Raw genomic sequence first — 7765 nt, forward strand, 5'->3', positions numbered from 1 at the left:
GCTAATTATAAGCGAAAGATCACAATTGGTAAGATAAAAAAATGTAATTATTAACGTTGTCTCAATAATGTAATAATGTATTATTGTTTCTTAATTATAATAAGAAAATATATCAAATGCAATTAGTCAGATGCACTATTTACGTTTGCGTTTACTTGATTAGCACTGCTGAATATAAAGGGGTGCAATCATAACTAAGGCTCTGATTTTATTCCGTTTTTCGAAGATATAAACGTGAAATGTTTATCTGTTTATATTCACTTTCAGAAAAACGTTTACTTATAAGTAAATGTTTACACGTATAATTAGCATATCCGTTTATTAGAAACGTTTTTCCGAATATGCGTGTTTTAAGTCAGGGACTTGATATTATATATTTAAATGAGAATATATTTAGCACATCCTTCTATGAAAACCGTCTTGCCGAATATTTCAACGTTTTTTTTTATAAAATTAAAAATCGATTTTATTTTTAATATATTTTATTTTTTTATAGTTTAACATTTTAAAGTGCACTATAAAGTTGTACACAAGTCGACGTACACATGTCGACTGCCGATGTAAAGATTTACTCGTAGAATTAGCATATTATTTTGTTAGAAACGTCTGTCCGACTACACTGTTTTAATGTTATTTTATATACATATTTTTTTCATTTTTATTACACTCAAATGTTTTTTTACACCCAAAAAAATTTTCAATTTTTTTAACCCATCACATTAGGATGACTCCATAATAAAGGGAAAATGTTTATTATAAAAATATTTTAAAAAATGTTTTTTATAGATGTATGTGCTAAATATACAATACGCGTAAATATACTTTCATTTAAACGTATAGCGAGCTCTACTTAAAATACATATATTCCGAAAAATGTTTCTATTATAATAAACGGATATGCTAATTATACGTGTAAACATGTTTAAATGTATAACGGCAAGCCCTAATAGTAATCCAATTTTAACTAAATAACATTAATGTATGTACTTAGTATATAATTAATTAATTTTGAGCCAAATTTAATGTATTTTCTTGAGTTTGTTGAATTATTATTTTAATTATATTAACGATCGAGTAGCAGTCTATAGAAATGATTAAAAATAACTCAAATGAAGTATAATTTAAGATTATAAATGTAACAATGTAGTGTTTTCAGCTTTCGTGAAACAATGAGAATTTCTTGAACGCGTTCGTTAAACGATTATGCCATCGCGACGCGACACACGTATAGAATATACGTACAAAATACAACGGGAAATCTTGTAGGAAATAGATATTTTCATGTCGATACAGACGAATACAAATAGCGCGCGCGACACAAAAAAAAAGTGCAAGACAAACAGATTTTTTTGAATATATGTTAACCGGTTTTACGTCGTACAATCTTTTCGCACATTTAGTCCGGGCAATCCGACCACTAACAAATTATATAGACTAACAAGTTATACGACCACCAGTGGCGGACGAGCGGCAACGGAAATTGGGCAGGAAACCTCGATGGGATAAATTTGCGCATCACCCCTTGTGTACCACGTAATGGAGAGATTATCCCCCGCAAACACACTTGATTGACTAATTTTCATTATTTGGATCGATAGGCACGTATACGTGAGCACCGTTATAATTTTGATGATTATCGGGATTTATCTGTGTACATCAAAGGGGAATACTTTCTTGTTTGATTTCAAGTAAACATTATACTTACAAATTCGATTTGTTGCATTTACTACTTGCCGTAGAATTTAATTTATGTGGTATAATTGCGATCAAATAAATACAGCAAATATACGGTTTAATGATCTTTATGGGCAAAATATTGTACAAGTATATATAACGCTGTAAATTTCCTGAAAAATATAATTTGATTCTTAATAAATTAATGTAACTGTCAATCTTTAAATAGGATTCAAATCTAAGGCAGGAAATGTACGCGATACTTTTCGATAAAATTAAACAATCTTTTTTCATCGCTCTGAGTCGCGGTGACAAAAAAAAGATGAAATACAAATTCAACGTAACTTTACAAAAAAAAAAAAAAAAAAAAGAGAAAAACGTCGTAAAGTGATGTTCAGAAGTATTTTAAAGCATGGAGTCTTTTAAATTCTACCAAGTTTTTTCTTAATGTTACTTTTACTTCGAGCGACCTCATTTTTGCGATTCAGAATAATACTTTAATTTTGATGAGAAGTGCATCATTTAACAGAAGAAATATACATAAAACATTTTTCTACCGCATACTTACATTATTTTAATAAATTTTCAAATTAACATTGAATTGATTTCAATTGATTTGTACGAGAAGATTAAATACATCATCTAATCCCTCAAAGAGTTAATTGACTTTGGGATGAGGTAGATCAAGTGGACAACGCGTAGCACCATTAGTATAATTTATGTTAAAAGGTGGATTATCTACGCATTGCTCCTCTTTTAAGTAATTTATATTCACAACGCTGAATTAATTAAGACGCTATTTTAGTAAAGGGATGATACTTTGTTTTTAAACAATTTTCTCTGCGGCGTATAAGTCGTAAAGTGCAGGCACATTCTCTTGCACAATTCTCGTCGTGAATACACCGTCGCCATTATATATCTTGCATCTATTTCTAAAGTTTAATAACGATAGAGTCATTTGGATCGGAAAAGCAAATTTATTACGGTTGAGACCGTCGCGAGATATTTAAGCTTTTGAAGATCAATTTGATTCTGCGGTTTCGGTCGATATAGCGAAAAAAGAGAAACGTATTACACATTTATTCGCAATACGGCAGCTGCGCAACGCAATACATCTGCTATGTATATCCATATTTTATAATGAAAAGAGCAAAAAAATAAGCCATTATTATTGCGCGATTCTGATGGCCATATCGTTTAGTTATAATCGAAAAACTTTACTCGTTATCGCAAACCGGGAATCCCATAATCGTTTTTATTTGCAAATTTTCGATCTTTTGTTTTTTTTTTTCTCTTTAGTCAGACCCAGTAACCCATCTCTTCGCGCATACCTGTCATTAATATTAAATATGAATAACTTATGCGCATATATGAGTATATCAGATAAAAGGGATTACATCAAACGTCATTCTGCTATCCTCAACGAATGCTTTATATGCATGATATTGTAATGATATTGTAATGAATAAAAATTTCCTTTTTTTTAATATAATTTTAAAAAAATTTTAAAACATATATAACATAAATATTATCGCACAAAACGAGTACACGGTATTATTTATCATGTTAATAAATATTGACAACGTAATTTACATAATTTAATATAACTGAAACCCCCTCCCTTCCCCATTTTAAATTATAAAGTATTTTTAATAATCATAAATAATGATCAGCACGTTCTTCCATAGTTCAAATATAGATTTCCCACAGCTCGGTCGTAATAGTCAAAATTAATTGCCCCTCGAGATATTAACTATGTACTATTGATTCTGTTGCAAATTCAAATTGTAAAATCAGTCCTTTATCATTTTCACAAATGTCACAACTGTATTTAGATACATCAAATCGAAACACTTGATCCGATATTTTTGATATTTAATGAAATGTCTTTGCACCTTGTCTTTGAGCGATAATTAATCTCATTCTTAGTTCACGAGCGCAGAACTCGATAGGATTAAGTCAAGAATAATAACAGCTCGTAAACGGCTTCCCATTAGCCGTTATCAGATGCATGATATGCATTTACATGTGTATATCACTCTTCAGTCATAATTTCCATAAATATGTGTTTCCTAACAAGTTTAATAAACATATTTGCAACATATGGATAATGGCCAAATCGGTATTAAATCCAAAATTCTGTTCCTGATAAATGAATTTAATATCATCCATCGGATGATATCTTGAGGAGATACGATAGGATTAATCTAATATGTTTCTATAATTTATAAGTACTCGACTGATGTTTATTAGCTAATCGTAATAATAATTCAAAAACAAACACGCCATATCGATTCTTATTTGTAACTTCTATAAATTCATTTACAAGATATTTAAAAAAATATTCTATCGGAAAATATTTATTTACGACAAATGACTTTGTTATTAAGTACTCATCATGTAATATCTCAAGACATGTATTATTATCGACAGAATTAAAGGAAAATTACGAGCTTTTATTATAGATTGCGAGCTTTCAAATATATATACGTGTATGTCGATATCAATCGTTAACTTTCATAATAAATTACTTCCATAAATTCATGTACAATAGATTCGATAAAGGTGCCTCTAATATCGAGACAATGTCCGAAGAGATTCATTGTTCTCCGCCGCGTAACATCTCGTGGCGCGACAAGATAGGATTAACCCGAAATTATTGGCAGCCCATAATTACCAGCTTTCATTACTTGTTACAGATCATGACGCTGCAAACACGCACGACCTTTTCGCCTGCCAATCATCGCGCCTCCTACGTCATAATCGCTTCAGATGCAATACAGCCTCGCCAGTGATTCTCGTGAGGCTAAAGGTACATCGAACTAACTCGCCCTAATTCACCCAATTTGGTATCGTCAACCAGGCCTGGTAACCCGCGGCGAAATGCGAGGACCGATATTTGATGCGAGTTACCGAGCTGGATGTCGCGTCGTACGATCAGCGACGATTCGGTCGTATCGGGGTGAGGTGGCGGCCGGACGGCCGGCACCGGACGGACTTTCAAATTGGGACGAATAAGCTGCGCCGACGATCGAACGCGGGCACTCGCCCCTTGAAGTGAAGCTCACCCTTCCAAGGGGAACATCCCCGAAAAACAACGACCTCGATCCTCGCCCTCGCGCCGCCATCGTTACGGCGGGATCGATATATTCTGCAGATAGACGCTTCCGGAACGCCGATCTCATGCATATGTATATATAGCAACGCATTAAAGTGTGCGAGAGATCAGAGTCAAGGTCGAATCGGCCATCCCGCTCCGCCAGACCGATATTTGAATGGTCGACAGACGTAGTCGGAAATAGCACGCTCGATATCGTCTCCTGGTATGTTGCTTCTGGCTAAAGTGAGCGTATGTTATTGTCTCTGATTGGCAGTAACCAAGAGCTAACAAAGATCGAGCATTAGCTTCGAATACTCTATCTCTTAAATGAAATTCGAGGCAGATATATTGCGACTGTAATGTGAACATCGTGTAGACAACGATCTTTCTGGAGGAATGGAGATAACAAAAGTAGAATTTGGTTTACGATTTATATAAGTGAACGCGATTGTGAAGTATAATTTAATGGTCGACCGTCTGGTATGTAAATGTGAACGTTTCTGTGAACAGAAACCACCTATATATGGAAGTATCAGAGATAGAATCGCATTTATGAGTGAAAATGATATAGAAAGTAATCGGTGAGAATTTAAAATTTGCTAAATGAGCAAATTCAACGAGCACAAAAGACCGCTGTAACCGCAAAAATGTTTCTATTCATTAAACTTGAAAATAATGAAAGAAAATACGTTTTGAAATCTGGATCTCATTCACCACGCTCAACCAATATAGTTCCATAAATGTCTGATTATCTCTGTAATAATGGAAAATTAAAACGTATTGTGGATTATCGGCCTCTGCGAACGTTTTTTTTTTTTAAATAGAATAAAGAGAAATATTTAATACCGCAAATTGACAATATTGAAAGTCCCGGCAAAACCTTGGACAAAAATCGCGGATGGAAATAGCGGTGCAACTGTTGCTGCCATAAATTAGGTCAATGTTTCAGAATCTCTTGTTCAATCTCCGCGTGCAAGCTCCGCTAACGCGGCTTTAAACTCAACGTGACTAAAAACTGACGTGACACAGTGTTTTTCCCCGCGGCGACGGTGCGACAAAATGTGTAAGCGCGAAAGTGGTTTGCACGATATCCATTTTGAGAGAAACCGTTTTAACCACTTTACGCGAAGGGACGTTTTATTAAGAAAGAGGCGTGACGTGCAGACGTCGTCATGTAAAAGCAGAAGTTCGCAAGATGTCAACCTGAAGAATCAACTATTCTGCCACGTATAGTGCTTTGCAGGTATGTGAACTTGCGTTTTGTTCCGAAATAAAATTCACCAGCAACTCAGAACACGGATTTTCCAAGAAAATATAAAGCATCTCAGAAAGCTGAAACTTTTAGAAGAAAATACAAGTTACAAGAAACAGTAGCAAAATGTACACAAGCATCAGCATCAATTCTTAATTTTTCTACATGTTGCTATTCACGTTTGTGAAGTCTTTTTAAGTTTTAGTTATAAACTTTTGCATATTAAAAAAAATATATTCAACCGTTAAATTGCAGCGCTTTCTACTAATATAATATTGACGCTATTAGATGTTCATTGTTATTTTAGTGATATGTCAATACTATAAGTCCAAAGATACATAGGATACTATATAACTTGACCCGTTTCCTAACTGTAATGTACGACGCCATCACAACTATCGGCGAATCTTGTTTGTTCTTGCCTCTTTGATAACATTCGGGGCTAATATTCTATGGGATTACAGCCTCTTCTCAGAAAAGCTACGTATAAAGAAGGAAAATGGACAGAATTCATTACTATCTTTGAGACGAAGATTTAAAAGCAAGGAAGAGCTTAAGAATAATAATGCTAAAATAAAGAATATCGCATCATGCAAAAATAAATCGATAAAAAATAAACGACAGGTTAATGCCTGATGTAGATTTTAAATTTAACTTTAGCTTTAATATTTTAAAACTCTTTGATCATCTCTGACGTTTTCCTAGAAACTTTTCTATGAAGAAATTACACGCAGGAAATTTTATTCGTAGAAAGTAAAAATTTGCGTCAACGTAAACGAACCATGTTCGACTCAATAATTTATTTCCGAATCTTCGGTAAGCTGCGCGACAGTGATGTTAAATTTCTCAAGTCCGCTAATTTAGCGTACTCTATGCCACAGCAGATTCATCACCTGTTGATCCCATTCTTTCTGTATTTGACGCGAATTGGATGGGATTTAATGTGCCAACCTACCGTCAATCTTGGGAATTTACGATCCGACAGGAATTAAATGATCGAGAAGTGCAAACGTTGTTTTAGGCGAGCGTTACTTTATCGCACAGCTTTGATCGAAAGTACGCTATATTTTTGAAAAATTAAATTTCTCTTGTAAAGACCGCGTGTGTAAGCAATAGTGATATTTCTAAAAATAAACTTAAATGATTAAAACGTCTCGTTGGAAAGAATAAGATGTGAAAAAGAAAAATTATGGAACATATGTAATGAAATACAAATTAAAATAATATGTTAAAATTGCATTTACAAATAAAAATTAATATTAATTATTATATAATTAATTATTATTAATTATATTACTAATATAATGAATTATTTCCATACACGTAATTTATATTAACACAATCCATTAAAAATGTATTATATATTTATTTACAGAGAAATTTGTTATCTCTTTACATAAAAATTTGTATTATATTTAGATATAAAACAATTGATAAGAAATAATTAAGCTAAATTTTACATAAGGCATAACAATTAGACTGTATAGCAGAATAATTTAAACTCGATAATAAACACAAATGATATATCGATCTGTATGGAAAGATATTAAAAGGCACAAAAAGAAGTAATGGAATTTTCAATTAGCGAACGTGGAATTCTAGTTAATGCAATATTAAGAATCATTCGTAATGAAGAAGTGAAGTTAACTGCACACACATATATATACATATATATATATACATACATACAGACATACATACATATATATATATATACATATATATACATATATATATAT

The 7765-nt window shown here is 32.7% G+C and overlaps 1 protein-coding gene across 4 annotated transcripts in view; it reads left to right on the forward strand.

Moving 5' to 3' along the window:
* The window catches only part of LOC108745531 (retinal guanylyl cyclase 2), a 45523-nt gene that overhangs the window by 10299 nt on the left and 27459 nt on the right, over positions 1 to 7765 (forward strand). For all 4 annotated transcript variants that reach the window (XM_018481714.1, XM_018481715.1, XM_018481716.1 and 1 more), the window contains exon 2: positions 4374 to 6017. The gene's annotated coding sequence lies outside the window, so the exon portion shown is untranslated. The remainder of the gene's footprint in view (positions 1 to 4373; positions 6018 to 7765) is intronic.

The sequence above is a fragment of the Trachymyrmex septentrionalis genome, unplaced genomic scaffold (assembly GCF_001594115.1).
Source record: "Trachymyrmex septentrionalis isolate Tsep2-gDNA-1 unplaced genomic scaffold, Tsep1.0 scaffold14, whole genome shotgun sequence".
NCBI classification, from domain to species: Eukaryota; Metazoa; Arthropoda; class Insecta; order Hymenoptera; family Formicidae; genus Trachymyrmex; species Trachymyrmex septentrionalis.